This window comes from Lactuca serriola, chromosome 1, assembly GCF_051521515.1.
Source record: "Lactuca serriola cultivar US96UC23 chromosome 1, Lser_US96UC23_V15, whole genome shotgun sequence".
Taxonomy (NCBI): domain Eukaryota; kingdom Viridiplantae; phylum Streptophyta; class Magnoliopsida; order Asterales; family Asteraceae; genus Lactuca; species Lactuca serriola.
This window is the reverse complement of record NC_136408.1, coordinates 138,363,423-138,382,655: the sequence shown is the minus strand read 5'-3', so window position 1 is coordinate 138,382,655 and position 19,233 is coordinate 138,363,423. Positions and strand designations below refer to the sequence as shown.

The 19,233-nt window shown below is 37.2% G+C and overlaps 1 long non-coding RNA gene across 1 annotated transcript; it reads left to right on the top strand.

The window, feature by feature from the left end:
* Window positions 1-13,904: 13,904 nt before the first annotated feature.
* Window positions 13,905-15,656, top strand: LOC145099394 (uncharacterized). Its single transcript, XR_013704613.1, has 2 exons — window positions 13,905-15,262; window positions 15,415-15,656. It is a non-coding gene; the product is annotated as an uncharacterized LOC145099394 (long non-coding RNA).
* Window positions 15,657-19,233: the final 3,577 nt, after the last annotated feature.

Sequence of the window (19,233 nt, the reverse complement as noted above, 5' to 3'; positions counted from 1 at the left end):
TTGATCAAACTAATCTAATAATATTATTAATATATTACAACTTATAATATATTAATAATCTCGAAGTGTTATTTCTCTCATTTAGTCTATCCAATTGCATGGGGCCATGCAACCCAAATGGACCATGCCAGGTCGGGTCAAGTACTTACCAGAAATAGTTATGGACTTAGACACCTTATCCAACAGTCTCCCACTTGGATAAGTCTAATAACTATAACTCTAGTACTTCAGGAACCGACCGGCAATCGTAGCTCTTTCAAGGTCTCTCGGAACTGAGAAGATGATGATACGCCATTTAAGATAAGTGATCATATAATCCTCTATTCTAGATATCAGCCGGACAAATACATGGAACAATGTCTTAATTATTGTCCAATAGTTTGTTTCCCGATTTCCGTTTTGTTTGACAAAGAACTTAATTGAACACATCAACTTAGTTCTGACCGGGCCTGGTACATAGGTCAAAACAAAATCATCGAGGGGCCCAGATATCAGCTTCTAATCCAAGAAGGAACAGATAAACTTCGCCTCATATGTTTGTTCTACCACTCATTGAATTACACACAAAAGCACATTCTATAACATCGAGTTACCAATGCGTTTTCATACAATCAATGCATAACCAACTCGTAAGTAACAAATCATATCTCTAGGTTTGAAGACTTATATGATATTACCGTCTCACGATCACTTGAGACAAATTCCATGAAGTGATTCCAGTGAGCGTGGGTTGAGTCCAATGCTCAGAACTTATGAGCACTCATGATTGTTGTAGCCATGTCCAACACCTTAGACCTCTGCAACCAATCATGACAGTCTTGATTCATACCTACTTCCGACATATGACCGACTGTGGAGGTTTGAATAATATGATATACCAAACATTATTATTCTGGGGAGTCAAAACATGCAAAAGAAATATAGTAAACGGTTGACAAGAGATAGCAACACTTTACTCATAAATAAAACACCTTTTATTCATCATCTAATGTCAATTACACTTTACAAATTTCGAGATTATCAAACTACTAAATCTAATATCATCCTTCAGCCCAATGCTCCGAGTATGCTGGAGATGCTTAACCCGAGTAAGTCCCTTCGTGAGGGGATCTGCTGGATTCCTATCCAATGATACCCTCTTTGCCACGAGGAGTCCTTCTTCTATTCGATGTCTAATAAAATGGTATTTTCTGTCGATGTGTCTGGATCTCCCGTGATCCCTTGGTTCCTTGGATAAGGCAACAGCGCTTTCACTATCACAGAAAATTTCCATTGGCTCTTTAATAGCTGGTACAACTCCAAGGTCTCCAATGAAGTTCTTCAGCCATATCGCCTCCTTTGGTGCCTCGCTAGCTGCAATATACTCTGATTCACAAGTTGAATCAGCCACTGTCTCTTGCTTGGAACCCTTCCAAGAAATTGCTCCTCCGTTTAGGGTAAAGACCCAGCCTGACTGAGAGCGGAAATTATCCCTATCAGTCTGAAAGCTAGCATCACTATACCCTACAACCCTCAAGTCATCACTCCCACCGAGGGTAAGGACCCAGTCCTTAGTCCTCCGTAGGTACTTGAGGATATTCTTTACCGCAGTCCAGTGTGCCTTTCCAGGGTTCCCCTGATACCTGTTAACCATGCTCATGGAAAAAGCTACATCAGGTCGAGTACATGTCATAGCATACATGATCGATCCTACAGCCGAAGCATAAGGTATTCGACTCATTTCTGCTATCTCAGCCTCAGTGCTAGGGCTTTGTGTCTTACTCAATCTGGCGTTACTCTGGATGGGTAACTCTCCTTTCTTGGAGTCCTGCATGCTGAATCTCTTCAGCACCTTATCCAAGTAGGTACTCTAACTAGGTCCAATTAGTCTTTTACTCCGATCTCTCAAGATCCTTATCCCTAGAATATAGGCATCTTCTCCTAGGTCCTTCATAGAGAAACACTTCCCAAGCCAGGACTTAACTTCCTGCAGAGTTGGGATGTCATTTCCTATGAGTAGTATGTCATCCACATACAATACCAAAAAGCTAACTATACTCCCACTAGCCTTGACATATACACAAGATTCATCTTCACTCCTAGAAAAGCCAAATTCCTTGACTTTCTCATCAAAGCAAAGATTCCATCTGCGAGGTGCTTGCTTTAACCAATAAATGGATGTTTCAAGCTTACACACTCTATTAGGGTACTCCATACTGACAAAACTTTCTGGCTGACTCATGTAAACATCTTCAGCCAACTTTCCATTAAGGAAAGCGGTTTTGACATCAATTTGCCATATTTCATAGTCATGAAATGCAGCTATGGCTAACAGAACCCTAATTGACTTAATTTTGGCCACTAGAGAAAAGGTCTCATCATAATCAACTCCCGGAGTTTGTGAGAAACCCTTTGCAACCAGTCGTACCTTATAGGTGTGTACTTTACCATCCATGTCGGTCTTCTTCTTGAAGATCCATTTGCACCCTACTGTCTTACGACCTGGTACATTCTCAACCAAGTTCCAAACTTCATTGTCACACATGGATTGTATCTCGCTGTCCATTGCCTCTTTCCACTTGGCTGACTCAGGGCCTGCCATGGCTTCCGCGTGACTGTTAGGTTCATCCAGACCTATCAATGTCTCATCACTGCTAAGTGTATCACCTTCTACAGTAATATGGAATCCATAGTAATGCTCAGGTGCATTCCTAACTCTTGTGGAACGCCTCAGAGGTACAGACTTGTCAATTGGCTCAACAGGAGTTTCCTCCTCAAGTTGAGTGCTAGGGTTTGAAATTCCTTCACCGCTTGACTCTTGAATTTCTTCAAGATCAACTTGCCTCCCATTGTTTCCTTGGCTTATGAACTCTCTCTCTCTCTAAAGAAAGCCCTCCTAGCTACAAAGACCACATTTTCACTAGGTATGTAGAAGAGGTAACCAAAGGATTGATGTGGGTAGCCGATGAAAATACACCTCTCGCTTCAAGGTTCGAGCTTATCATGAGTCTCGCGTCTCACGAAAGCCTCGCAACCCCAAATCTTTATGTGGTCTAGTTTAGGTACTTTACCAGTCCACATCTCATGAGGAGTTTTGGCAACTTTCTTTGTAGGGACTAGATTAAGGATATGGGTGGCAGTCTCTAAGGCATACCCCTAAAATGAGATTGGTAGCGAATTTCGACTCATCATGGAACAAACCATATCCAACAAGGTTCGATTACGCCTCTCAGCTACACCATTCAACTGCGGTGTCCTGGGAGGTGTCAATTGTGAGACAATCCCACATTCCCTAAGATAGTAGAGGAACTCTGAACTAAGATATTCACCACCTCGATCGGATCGAAGCATCTTAATGTTCCTGCCCAATTGATTCTCGACTTCCTGTTTAAATTCGTTAAACTTTTTGAAAGTCTCTGACTTATGCTTGATTAAGTAGACATATCCATATCTACTGTAATCATCAGTAAAAATCAAATAATAACGATTAGCATCTCTTGTGGTATGTTTGAAGGGCCCACACACATCCGTGTGTACAAGATCCAACAAACCTTCACCCCTCTCACAAGAACCTGTGAAGGGTGACTTTGTCATTTTTCCAAGTAAGCATGATTCGCAACTATCATCTGACTTTAGGTCAAATGACTCCAAGACTCCATCCTATTGGAGTTGGCCTATACGTTTCTTGCTTATATGTCCAAGATGACAATGCCATAATGATGCTTTATCCAAGTTATTATTAACAGAATCAATACACAATACATTATTTCCTAGGTTATCAACCACAGATACTGTTTCATACACGCCATCACAAGATAATGCTTTGAAATAAAGAACATTATTAAAGAAAGCATTAATCGAACCAACTTCATTATCAAATGAAAAAGTGAAACCTTGTTTATACAATGCATGAAAGGAAATAATATTTCTTGCCATTTCTGGCGAATAACAACACTTATTCAAATCTAAACTAAACTCACTACTTAGCGATAAAGTATAAACTCCAATCTTGGTGATAGGTAAAGCTTTCCTATTCCCCATGATTAAGTTTATTCTTCCTTGCTCCACATTCTCACTTCTTCTTAGTCCCTGCAAATCAGTACAGATATGAATACCATAACCGGTATAAAGGACCCAAGAGTTAGAATGGGGTGAGTTATTAGATAAGATAGTGTAAATACCTGCATGGTTGGGTTTAACTTTCCCATCCTTCACATCTTGCTGGTATTTTGGGCAGTTTCGCTTCCAATGTGATTTTTCATGGCAATAGAAGCATTCGGCCTCTTTTGGGTCAGACGAAGGAGTGACGAAACCTTTCTTGGTTCCACTTGAAGAAGAGCCATCAAGGGTCTTAGCCTTGGTACCCTTCGAAGAGCTCTTTCTCTTCTTCCCTCGACTTTTCCCGATTGCCAAAACCGGAGTGGAGTTTGGAGTAGGAGTGTTAACAACCGATTTCCCCTTAAGACCTGTTTCTGCGGTCTTGAGAAGTCCCTGAAGTTTGTTGAGTGTGACCTCTTCCTTATTCATGTGATATGTCATGCGGAATTGATCATAGCACGATGGTAAGGAGTGAAAAATGATATCTATTGCAAGCTCCTCAGGGAAGTTCACATTAAGCTTCAGCAACCGATCCACATACCTTTGCATTTTCTGCATGTGGCTCGTGACGGATTCCCCATCCTTCATCATGGTTGTTATCATGGAGCAGATGATTTCATAACTCTCTTGTTGTGCACTTTGATGGTATCTTTCCATCAGATTTTGGTGCATTTCAAAAGGGTAGAAGTCCTCATAGGACTTTTGGAGTTTCGTTGTCATCGTGGTCATCATGATGCATGCCACTTTGGTAGCATCCCTTTCATGTGCTTGAAAGTCAGCGATCTCCTGGGGAGTTGCAGTGGTCTCATCAATCTCCTTAAGCTCCTTGTCGAGGACATATTCTTTGTCCTCGTAGCGGGTAATCATTCTGATGTTTCAAATCCACTCATTGAAGTTGGATCCATCAAAAGTGACTTTACCACACAAGTTCATAAGGGTAAAGGAGCCATTAGGATTAGCGCCATAAGCAGCATTGTTTGAAGACATCTAAAGGAAGAGGACAAGATTAGTTTAGATATTAAGAGAGTCCTTAATAAAACACCCAAATGTAATATTAAGGCTAGGATCCAATCACAATATATTATAACTTAGAAGAGGTATGCTGTAATCCAAGCTATAACATATTTGAAAGGTAGGTGAATGACGATTCACCAATTTCCACCACGAAAACCGAAATATTAAATATTAGGTTTTTGATTGGTTCTTAGAAATTCCTAGATTCTTTTGAGATTCAATGAACTTTTCAAAGGCATGTTTCAATCTCAAGTGTGCTGTCCAAGTTTTGTGACTGGGATACTGAGGATCACAAAACGAGGTGTGAAGTAACCATGCAAATCACTTGGTACCCTTAAAGTTTATCACTCAATCGATGTGCCGGTAAACCACACACGCTCCACCGATACTATGATAAACCTTAATTCACCCTTTACCTACCTTGTTAAGTCCAAGTTAGTGTGCCGGTTAACCACACACGCTCCACCAACGACTTAAGTCAAAGTGTAAAGTGTAATTTCATGGATTAGCACCTTATTCACATTTTTCCTAAAGTAACTAAGATTGGGAATTTAATAAAAACGTTTAGTTACTTTATAATATTCATTATACTTTTAATGAGAATTTATAAGTCCTTGTCCTACCCGTTCGGCTAACGACCCTCCACCAGTCAAGCAAGCGGTAGGTGAGAGTGGACCCTGAGCCTCCTGCTCCATGTCGTGTGACCACCATACTGAAAATAACACATAAATGTCAGGATCAAAACATACCCCGAGAGGTCTCACACATTATCCAAGATTTCTGGTTCCATCTCGGCCCTCCTTGGCTCGAGTACGGATCCTCTGCTTTCAGTAGTACGGCCCCATACTACCTTCCACATCTATCTGTACTTTCCTCAAGGATTGATTTGACTTCACCAAGTCCCTTAACCAATATCCCTTTCCAACTATTCCCATCCTAGGCTTTCCTAGGGCACTCTCCGACCTACTCTCTGCCATCAGCTGCACCAGGAGTCCTTACCATCCTCCCCTAACTAGCTTGCGTATACTATTACACATCCGTTCACTGGTTAGTAGAAGTTAGCCAAGACCCCTATATCAAAAAGCAAGCAGAATTCGTGCATCGAGTAAGCATATCAAGCATTACCTAACCAGGCCATCCTACTGTTGACTAGGTAGTCCTAGCATGCAGCTCATACAACAGGAATATAAGGCATCCTTCCTAGATCCTCAACCATAATCTAGCATGCAGTTCTTGAAAACATATATCAGGCATAAAAGGCATCCTCCTAGATCCTCATCCCTAATCTAGCATGCGGTTCTTAGAGTCATATATCATATAACATAACATAACAAGTATGAGTATCTTGGGGAAAACTTACTTGAGCTCAGTCGGTCACACGCACCACACACCTTGTTCTTTCTCAAACTCTTTTTCTTAGATTTAGAAAACCATTTCTTGAAAAAAAAAATCCTTTAGCCCCACGGTTTGAGTCCAGACACCCCCGAGGGTGTGTCCGAATCCCTCAAACCAGGGATCTGATACCAACTTGTAACATTCCAAAATTCAAGACCAAAAATTTCGTTTTTAAATAAATTATAACATAAAAACCATCAGTATAAAAACATTCACAATGATATCTCATGTCACAACCAATGTCTCAATAATCCAAAACATGTCACCATAAACCATTTTGTCAAAAGTAAATTAAATCATAGTACATTCCCAGGAAACTCCATGCATAAAACATGTGTGTGTGTGATGCGCTACTACACCGCCGGCTCCTTCCCCTTAGAAGAAGAGGTACCTGAAACCAAAACTAAAACTGTAAGCACGAAGCTTAGTGAGTTCCCCCGTCATACCCATAGCACATAATCATCGGTATCTTTCAACCGGTAACCGGGAGCTACCCTCGCCTTCGGTATCTTTCAATCGGTAACTGAGAGCTACTCTCCCCTTTGGTATCTTTCAACCAGTATCCAGGAACTAACCTCCCCTTCGGTATCTTTCAACCGGTATCTGGGGACTATTTCACCCTCTATCCCTATCACATACTACAGTTCATAAACATACTGGTTTCATAATAACATACATAAGCATACTGAGTCACATAATGACATATCATAATCATACTACTATACATGCGTGGGTTTTGTCCACCCCTTCGGTATCTTTCAACCGGTAATCGGCCTCAGTATCTTTCAACCAGTAACCAGGGCTAGTGTGCCCTACTACTACTTAACATATACTCAGCACAGAAATAGCAACCAGACAATTATCACAAAGATAACCATCTCAACCATAATCATCTACTGGTGGGTCGGCATTAGAGCCTTAGACCCACCCCTACTGGAAGGTAACTCACCTCATAAGGCTGACTGCTGAAGAGTTGATCGACAGATGTCTGACTGCTGCTCCGGTGATCCTCCGGCTATAATTCGCATAAAACACTTAGTCAGACACTGATAACTGTTCCTAGGGTAAAATGACTACTTTACCCCTGACCAATTCAAAGTCAAAGTCAACCTCCAGTTGACCTGACTCGCCAAGTTGGGCCTCCAACTCATCAAGTCCCTACCCTTCATCTGTCCTTCTTCACGCTTCTACTCGTCGAGTTTAGCAATGACTCGACGAGTTCTCCTTCTAAAACAACCTCGAATGAACCTTCATCCTACTCTTCGAGTTATATGAACAACTCGTCGAGTTCACCCTCATCCTACAACCAAGTCCTATCCTTGACTCGCCGAGTTCCATGAACAACTCGTCGAGTTCATCTTCAAAAGTTGGGAGATTGCCTTAGACTCGCCAAGTTTGCTCATGCACTCGTCGAGCCCTATGAACTCCATGTCAATGGCTAAGCCCAATGCGTTGGATCACTCCCCCGGACCCTTCTAAGACAATTCTAACACTCACTGGTTTCCTTTGAACCCTAACAGGAGAAAGGGAGTCAAGTCACGGGCTCGTCGAGTTCCAAGAACAACTCGCCGAGTCGAGGTTGTCCAAGTCTCATTTCTTGATTTCTGATGTACAACACTTGTCCAAATGATAGATCTAGGCTCCTAAGATCTATCTAGCATGTAAAGTTACGAAGTTTACGTGCATGCATGGGATTATAAGCTAAAAAGACCCTAAAAGAAGCTCTTGAGTTGCATGGGGCTTTCTATGGGTGAAAAGGCAGTCCCTTTCTTCCTTCTAACCCCTTAATGAGCATGGATCTGAAACCTTAACCCCCACCATGCTTGCAATCATGGTTGGTCACCAAGAATGGTTCATAAATGCCCTAAATCTCCCCAAAATGGGATCTAATACAAGAAGGAGCAAGGTCTCAACTTTATACCTTCCAAGAATTGTAGATGATGCACAAGTTTGACTCCTCTGGCCAACCTCTTTGTTCCTCAAGCTTCTCCTTCCTTCTTGTCACCACAAACCACCAAGAATCACCCAAAAGGCCTTAGATCTTCAACAAGGATGATTAGGGTTTGATGTGAGGGGGTTCTAAGAGCATAAGGGATGAGGGAGGCTGAATAAGACGTTTAAATAGGGTGCAAACCCTTGGATTAGGGTTTTGTCCAGCCAGAGTCTAGTCGTCTGGTCGTCGAGTCATGCCACCGACTCGACGAGTCCGCCACTTAACCCCCGGGTCCAAGTTGCTCCTACTTGACCAGTTGGGCCATCAACTCGCTGAGTCTCAGTCCAAATTGTGAAAAGTACTTGAATGAAATACATACCAGGAACCGGGTGCTACAAAATTACAAGATGTACAATATAGAAACACAATATGAATAAAAGTTAGCTACCCTGCAAAAATTATAAGATGTATAATATAGATAAACAACATGAATAAAAGTTAGACAAACAATATGAATAAATGTTCGAATTAAAATAAAGTTTCTATTACAAAAAAACATATGATTTTTTTAATCAGAATCTCCCCCGTATACTGAATGTCTTCTTCCTTAATATCACTATTAGAATCGTCATCATCTTAATCAGTCTCTTCCTCGAAAACATTATTGATTCTACCCTTTGGCGGAGGTGCTTCAGTTTCGTACTCATCATCATAATCAACATTTTTTTGAGCTACATCAATATTATTTTGAAAGTCTAGCACCGGATGAAGAGTTGTTTTGAACTACGTCAACATTTCCGACCTCCACACTGTCGACATTTGGACAGAGTCATTGTAAGCATTTTGGACACGAGTATTGTCGGATGGTAGATCCAAAACACTTCGATGATTAACATGCTCGATGACACAATGAGGGTTGTTGTTTTGGTTTCTTCGATGATTAACAGGCTCGCGGATGTAGAACACTTAGTTAGATTGCGAAGCATATATCAGTTGATTATCTTGGTACGCTTCTTGTTCTGTGTTGATACTAATGAAATTATCATCAGGAATATCTCCCATATCAAACCACTTGTACCAAAATACGACAATCAAATAATCATATGGGCATTGCACCTCCATAATCTCTTCTAACTGGCCATAATATATATATATATATATATATATATATATATATATATATATATATATATTTCAATAGCGAGGAGGCCATGACCCCTGGCCCTAAGAGGATTCGACCACTGAGAAAAAGGAAGGAGGGATGGAGCAACTATTCTTCAATAGAAGAGAATGATTTTGGTTTCTAAATATTCTCTCCTGATAGTTTTTTCTTCAAGTTTGTAGATACTTGTCATGGGGTTAAAAAGAAACATGATCAACGAATATATGTAAGTTATGCATTTCAACTTCTTCTCATTGGCTCCTCTACCCAGTTCACATTTTACATTCGTGTAACATCCCAAATATCATGACCAAAAATTTCATTTTTAATTGTTAAATAAAACCATAGTTATCAAAACCGCTCATCAAAACATAAGTTATAGTATCTCAAAACATCATAATCCATATCAAAAACATATGTCAAAATATCAGAGTAAACATCCGAGGCTAAAACATCGTGGTATGTGCAATGTAGTCATCCTGGGCTCTTCCCCTTGCTACCAAAAGTACCTGAAACCAAAACTGAAAACCATAAGCACAAAGCTTAGTGAGTTTCCCCAAACTACCACATACCATACACATAATTCCATAATCACATATAAACATATCGTGGGCCCCGCCCGACATCGGACAATGTCCGGCATCGGCCCCCGCCTGGCATCGAGTTGAGCCTGACATGCATATAAACATATCACAATACACATAAAAATATCACATAAACAAAAGCATATAAACATTCATCAGGCACCACCCGACATCGGACCGAAATCCGGAAACATACAAATACAGACACATGCAAGAATCACAAAGACATCAAGCATACAAACGTTCCTCGGTCATCGCCCGACATCGGACCGAATTCCGGAAATCATATAAGCTTACATCGGGCACCGCCCAGCATCGGACCTTAGTCCAAAACATACTAACATAAACATACGGGGCCGAAATTGGTGCCTTCGACCCATTCATACAGGAGGAAACACACCTCGTCAAGTTGAATCACGCGGATAATCCTCTGGCTACTAACTGGCAGATCCATGAACTGCTGATCTCTCGACTCCCCGAGCTATTAATCATCATATAAACTAGTTATGTTCGGGATTCACATAACTTAATCATAAGTCCTCGCTGGGGTAAAAGACCATTCTACCCCTCACATACTCTTGTCCCAAAATAAACTCTACTCAACCCTTGGCCTAAAAAGATAAACACGCCTACAAGGCCTAATATATGGCCTAATTTCCAATTGGGCCTAATCCCTTCACATGGACCTCAACCTAAGGCCTAATAATGCTTATCTAGTCCAAATGTTTAACTCAAATGGCCCACAAAAGCCCAAAATAGCAAAGTCCAAGAAATGACCCAAACCGAGGCGCAAATGACGCAAAGCCCAAATCTACTAAGTACGTGGGGCATACTCCTCTGTACGCTAAGCATACAGGCTACATGGCTTGTACGCTCAGCATACTCCCTTGTTAATCCATAATCTCAAAAAGAGCTTAACCCCTTAAGACCTAAAGCTCCAAACACATATCTGAGTCCAATAAAGTGTCTTAACCCATAAATTCGATTACTTGGTATCTTGCAAACCCCCAAATGGACCCAAACTTGAAATATGACAACCTACTTCCATAGAAATGACTAATACACATGCATCACCACATCAGGACCTTCAAGATGGTAACTTTTCTATCTTTAGGACTCAAATAGCACTAAGGGTGGAAACCCTAAGCCTAGGAACGGATTTAGAACCATAAAGCTCCATTCTTGGGACCAAAATAGGTCCAAAAACTCAACATAAGAGATTTAAGCATTTATGGAGCAAGTTCAAGACTTTATACCTTGAAAAGGTCAGAAATGAAGCAACAATCCCAGATCTACCCCTTCACCTTTGAACCACCACCTTGCTTTGCTATTCACTTCCTTGTAGAGTCGATCAAAACACTAAAAATACTCTCAAGAAGCCTTCCAAGAACAAGAACACACAAAATATGGATTAGGGTTTCGTTGGAGTAGCTTAAGGGTGAGAGGGAGGCTGGACTTTAGGGCATAATGTTCTTTATATAGGGATAAAATCCTAAACTTAGGGTTTTAGGGACTGCACACGTACGTTGCGCGTACGTGCATGGCATGCGCGATCAACTTTCATTAGTATTACATAGGGTTGTACGCCCAGCGTACGACACCCCTTAAGCCCATTTAGCAAGGACCCAATGGATCCAAGCCCAATCAATATAAATAATTAATCCAATACATAAATAATACCTTGGTGAATTACTGAGCATTGCAATTTGTATACGATTCTGGTGTAGGGTTTCAAGTTGATGTTTAATTTTATAAAAAATAAAGATCCCCATCATCAAGGCTTATTTGGCCATAAGAGGGTTGGGGATGAAGTCTAAAAGTTTTATCCTTGCATTTTGCAAATAGTTATTTTTCGAGACTCAAACCAATTAAATTGATAACTACAAGTTTCTCCATACTCTTATCCTTGCCTTGTATAATGATCATTTTATAAAGGATGAGAAAGGGGCGTTTAATGGTTCTTAATTCCTTCCCAATTTGAATTGATTTTAAAAATTACTTCTTGAGTGGAGTTTGTTATTTTTTGGTGCACCTTGAAGAATAACAACGTTGGCTTTTTTGTTCTGCTACTAGTTTTGCAAAGCCTTTGTTTTCAATATCGTTTATGTTATGACATTGATAGTGAAATGAACACACAGCTTATGTATTGTGTTCGTCTTTTAAGAGCATTATTTTTAGTTTTAATATCATTTTTATGGATCTATCTAAATGATATGGTGATATGTAAATCATAATTGAGTGAAGATATTGCGGGGATTACCCCATATGTTATGGTTACATTTATTGTTTGAAGCCATTGGAGAGGTTTTCTTATAAAAATACAGTCATACATCCTTTGACCTCTTTTGTTTTGATTTGTTCTCTTTCCATTCCTATTTACAAAGCAGTTAAATGAAAGCTACCATATTTCGTTGAACTTAGCATTTTTTTTGGAGTATGATGGAAGCTTAATGGTTAATGTCATCATGAAATTGCAGGAAAATGAAGACCATTGTTCCACCAGTGGCGGACCTATGTAGGGCCTTTGGGGTCCCGGGCCACTGCTCAATTTCCGGCACGCACTGTAAAAAAAAAAATTGTTTTTTCTATTAGGTGCACCCGCTTGAAGTACGAAGGACACCCCTACTAAAACAGTCTGCGTCCGCCACTGTGTTCCACATTTAATGTCTGTTAGCTTGAGGGAGTGTTGTTATTCAAAATCCTACATAACAATAAATAACTTTTCATTTTATATTTTAACTTTAAATACATCCATTTAATGCAACATTTTTTTGTGAAAGTAATCAAAGTATAAGTTCTTCAACCACAGGCGGATCCAATGTAGAGCCCGGGATAGCCCAGGATACCCCTCAAAAATTTTCCAGTAGTGTAATACCTACAAGATGGTTTAGATCAAGTGTTAGAACATCGTTCTTCTCAAGCCCTAGCTATGGCGGCCAAGAAAAAGAACCTGCGTCGCTGCTTGCTGTTTAGAGAAGACAAAGACAAAGCAGTTTTCAAAAATGTCATCTTTAGTCCTTGAAGATGTCCATTGTGACGGAATCTACCCTTAAACCGAAATTCTTTAACAAACTTATTTATAGAATTAGCACAATACCCCCTTGGACATATAAATTTTATTTATATTAAATAAATTGATTTATTTTAATTATTATTATTATTGATATTATTTTTAACTATATAAAAAAAATGACATACCGAAAATCGAAATGGGCATTGCACATCTTTTTTGACTCTTAAGGCACCCATCGATATCGTATTTACCAACAACAACTTGAGTATGCCTCATGTGAGATTTTATGAATGGTACTTTGATTTGTAGTTCAGAATGTTAAGACTATAAATGTAATTACTCGTTTTTTCTTATTGAAATTGTGTTTTTTATTGTATATTACACAATTTTATTTTTTGGATACCCCTTTGCTTTAATCCTGGATCCGCCATTGTCTTCAACATAAGAGAGATTATAGAGATGTTTTAAATACTTCCAAACACACCGCAAATAAGCAATTCTAAATACCCCTAAGTATTCTTCTTCCCTTGGTAAACAATATAATTAATTTATAAATTTGTAAAACGTATAATTAATTAGTAAATTTGACACTCCTCGTAATAATAATTTAGGCCAGCTAACACAATACAAACAAAATTACATTTATTGACATAAATTTTTAGTAAGATATTCGTTTTTGTGCCATATATCATATTTTTAGTGGCAATTTTGTGCCACTATATCACCTCTATTTTTGTTTTCCCCGCTTTTGATTCCCCAAAAACTAAAAGCTTTCTGCTGCCCAAAAGATTATTTTAATTTTTAACTTTTATTTTCCCACCGATGTTAGAATTTTAACCTAATTTCATCCACCTAAAATTCACACCATCATTTCTCCTACCACACAAACCCCAAATCGACCTAAGTTTTCCATCGACTCTTCTTAAAATTCAATTCATGCCCGCCTTACTCACCCCTCGTCCTATAGAGCTCTTCATGAAATCACAACTCACCGTCTTACCACGTTCACGATCTGATAGCGAAGACAAAGTTGTTAGTGGTTTTAGGTTTGAAAATGACTATTTCAGTTCATGATTCAGATTATTAATGTTGTTGTTATCGATAAATTCGAGAAGTTAGCATTGGGTTCCCCTTTTACATGACGATGAGAGGTAATAGTACGTCAATTTCAGTTTAGGGTTAAATGTGCATCATAGCGTTCCTGTTTTTTTATTTAAGATTTATATATGGATGTTTGTGATCCTAATTGTTGATTTAGGGTTTATAATTGCTCAGAATTTCATGATAATACCGTTTTCTCTATGTGTATCAACTCTCAAATTTATTTCTGTTTCATCTAAGTAAAGCTAATTTCTGATTTCCAAATTCAAATGTGCAATGAAGAATTTTTAGAAATTTTTGATGTAGAATGCTTCAGAAATAAATTAAATGTCGTGGGAAGAAGGTTTGCTGCAAAATAGAAGCTCATTTCATCAATTTGTTGATGGGATTCAACCGTAAGTGTATTTGTTCATATCTTATTGTCAAAATACGTTACACTTCAATTTGCATGCAAGGACAAGATCTACACAGCTGCAACATTTTTAGAAGTATTTGTGATTTTCTATATTTTTCAGTCTATCTCTTTTTCTTACCCGTTCATATCTATCAAATAATTAGATTTAAAAATCTGATTTTTTTTATTCCTTTAGCATTTTTCAAGGAATTTAGCTGAAGATAATGTGCAGAGGAAATAATTCCATGAATGAATACACTTATTGACTTTATGCTGGGTTATATTATTCCAACAATCTATCATTCGAATGTTAGAATGTTAGATGTTTGATCTAAAGGTCTCTTTAGTCAATTTCATAAAATTAGAAGCTCATAGTTTCATCCCAACATTCTTTTTATAAACTTTAATGATTTGTTCTTTGATTATTACTTTAAATGTATGGTGTTGCTTATTTTTATGTTTTAATTTATATGGACTAGCAAATTATTGTGACAAGTTTTTTTCTTCTTTTTTTATTGTTGATCTGGTAGTTGATAAACTTGATGCATGTAAGAAAGGTATATATGAGGTAAAAAGTGGTGATAAAGAGGTAATTCTTAATGATAGCAGTTTTTATAGCGTTATCATTTGATGACTTAATGCCCATGTTTATCAATTAATTACTAACATATATATTGGTAATATAATTATAGCATTTCTCAATAATTCTCACTCTAGCATTTCTCATTTTTTTTCTTATAGGTTGTGTAGGACTATTTTGGTCATGACGACGACGAATCCAACAAAACATCACAAGGTTATAAATGCATGATGAATTTAAAAGATTTTGAGGATGCTATGGTATGTAAAACTGGCAAAGAGGGGAAGAATCAGTTGCTGGAATCGAAACATTTATTTTTTGTTGACATTTGTGTTTCAAGAAGTTGAGAGTATGGTTGATAGACAAGTTTGAATGGAAGTAATAATATTGTGTTTTCTATTTATATCTTAATTGTCTTGTTATTACTTTATATTCTATTTATTTATTTTTTTATAAAAATCGGATCTAATTTATTAGTATGATTTTTTTTTTTGTTAAAAAATCAACTAAAAACATGAAAATAATGTTTATTATAACAATTAAATAGTGTCACTAAAAGCTACAAGTGCTATAGTGGCATAGCAGAAAAGTGCCACTAAAACCTAGTAAGGCTGCAGCGACACAATAAAAAAGTGTCACGAAAGGCCTTTAGTGTGAGCGTTTTTAGTGGCACTTTTTTTTGTGTCACTAATTGTCTAGGGGGCATTAGTGGCTCTTTTTTGGTTTTTAGCGGCAATTTTTCTATGCCACTAAATGACATTTTATTTTTGGTGACAATTCGTTGTTGATTACTTTATGTAACACTTGGTATTCAATATTTAGGTGGGTATTATATTTATATATCTTGAACATAATCGAACTTTAACGTTTATTTGCTTATATAATTAATAACGGAGTTAGTGCATTAGTATATTTAGGTGGTGTTTGTTTTTTATCTATAAATCTTTTTGATTTCCTTTGTGTACACACATTAACTTTTACAGACTATTTGTTTTTTAGAAGATTGCAGACCTAAGAAGGTCTCTACGTCATCTTCTTGGTATAGATGTGGACTAGAGTCTTCAAACCTCTTCAGATGTCTTTTAGCTTAAAAAAACACAATTTACATTAATTTAATCAAGATTTGTTAACTATTAATCATATATAGTCATAAAAATGTTATGTCGAAAAAAAAATTATTATAAAGTAACCTTCATTATAAATTATAAAATAACCTTTTTTTACATGTAATATTTTTAATTCCCTAGTGCAATACTAATATTGGATAATAAAAAAAAATCATAAGTTTTATCTATTAAAGGAATAAAATTAGTCAATGGTACGTGCACATGTAAAATAATTTAGTCGGCTTTCATGTCAAATTTGCAAGTTGCATGTGAATGGCAAAAATAATAAAACTAATACTAAAAATAAGCAAGTGCCAAAAAGATATATTAAAATTGGATAAAGGGTCTATAAACCAAGCTAACCCCAAGTTGTAAGTATTGTTTTTTAGCCCAAAAAAAAGGTGAGCGGAAAATGAAAGGTGTGTTTTTTATGTTGTTTGTGATTGCATTGGTTGTGGCTCTCAAGCACAACGACAAGTGCGATTTTAATTCCAATCGAAAGTCAAAAATCAATCGAAAGTTATTATAAAAGTGATTTTAGTTTCAATCGAAAGTCCTCGAATTAGTAATATATTAACTAAATCAACATTTGTTTTATTTAAGAAATGTTATTTTAAAAAGGTCTCCACGCCATCTTCTAGGTATAGATGTGGACTAGAGTCTTCAAACCTCTTCAGTCGTCTTTTAGCTTAAAAAACACAATTTACATTAATTTAATCAAGATTTGTTAACTATTAATCATATATAGTCATAAAAATGTTATGTTGAAAAAAAAAGATTTTATTATAAAGTAACCTTTATTATAAATTATAAAATAACCTTTTTTACATGTAATATATTTAATTCCCTAGTGCAATACTAATATTGGATAATAAAAAAATCATAATTTTTATCTATTGTCACAACTAGGAATTCTGATACGTTGTAAACACTTAACAAAGAATGACATTGTAGCTCAAACATGTTTGGTGTTTATTCAATGAGAACAAAATTCCATCAAATACCCTATACAAACTTTCAAATAGTCAACAAAAGTTGGAAACCCTAAAAATCCCGGTTTAAGTCCATTTTAGACTAGGATTTTCTTATTGGGCCTAATGGATCAATAAGCTTCCAATTTGACTATTTTGGGCTTAGAACTCTTAAATGGGCTCTAATTGGACCCACTTTCATTTATTTTAACATTTTGGGCCATAATGGGCCTAGAATGAAATAAAATACCCTTATTGGGCCATAACAAAACTAATTAACCTAATGGGCCATAAAACTCATACTTTGATTTATAATGGGTTGCGAACCATCTCCAAAGACCAATTGGGCCGAAAATCATCAAAATGGGCCCGTAATACGGACTTAAGCACAAAAGGCCCAAATCCTCTTCTCTTTTCTCTCTTTCTTGGCCCAAAAGGAAAACAAAAAAAATTAATGAAATAAGGAGGGTTAGCCACCTCCTTATTATATCATGGATTTCCATGCAAAACCTCACATGTCTCCATGCACCATCTCTTCACCTCTCTCTTCTCCTTTCTTCTTCTTAATTCTCGGCCCAAAAGAAAGAGCCAAACCACACACACACACACACAACACCAAAACTCTTCTAAACTCTCTCAAAATTCTCCTCTTTCCCACTCCAAAAGTCTCGAAATTTTACTTGTGCAACAAAAGGATTTCAAGAGATTATCATCACTTCTTGGTTAGTTACACATATCCTATGATTTTATAACTCTTTTCTCATGATGAGATCCCTTCTCTTAAATAATTGTGGTAATCATACTCTTAGAAACACCTCAAGCTCGAGATCATTATCAAGTGTTGCTAGGGCCGAAAATCACCTCATTTTCTTCCATTTCTTCTTCAAAACCGTGATCCACAAGAAAAGGTGAGTTCATACCCCTCTCTTTTCGGTTTTCCTAAGTTTTATGGCGGAGAATACAAGTAAAATGTGTAGATTTATGTGTATGTGTATGTTATGTGTGATTTCATGTGTTTATGTGGTAAATATGTAACAAAAAGGAAAGAAATCTCGAGATCTATGGCTCTAGGAGGAAGATAAACATGATCTAATCTATATTACACTAAACAAGTCAAGAAAAATTACCCTCTAAGGTGATAATAAACATATTGCAACATAAAACTCATTTTTGGGCTTAATTTGACAAATAAACAAAAGTTGAGTCGAAAGTTATCATTCACGGTTTTCTTAAGGACTAAAAGAGTCAAAATAGTAAAAATAAATGCTTTTATGAATATCATACTCTTTAAAGGGCTAGAAATGTAATTTGTAGCTTAATGGGCCAATTTTTGGGCTTTTCGGCCCATTGAGCCAAAAATTGTGAAAAATATAATTTTCAAGGGATTGAAATGGTAAACTTCTCAAAACAGGGGTAAAAGGGTAAACAAAACTAATTCAGGGGTTAAAATGATTTTTTTTCCAAACAAGGATCAAAAATGTAAACTTTTTGGATTTTGGGCCAAAATTGTAAAAGTTGCGAAAAGTGTGGACTTTAACTGAAAAACTCTTTACTGGAGGGGCTGAAACTGCCAAATAGTAAACTTTGAACTAAAAACATCACTTAAACAAGTCTATGGGTCAAAAATGTAAAGAAAATGGTTTAAGAGCCTAAAATGTCTTTTTTTTAAATAAAGAACTAAAATTGTCATTTTTATTAAAGAAGGGCTGAAAAGGTCAAACCAATATTTTGAACCAATTATTTTATTATTAAGATATTTGAGTCAAAAAAAAAATACCAAACCACAACTCATGAAAATAGAAAGATAAATATACGTAAAATTCCAAATATCGTTATAAACAACCGACCGGCCTCGTGCCGATACGAAATTAACAATCGTTCATTCAAACTTTCCAACAATTAT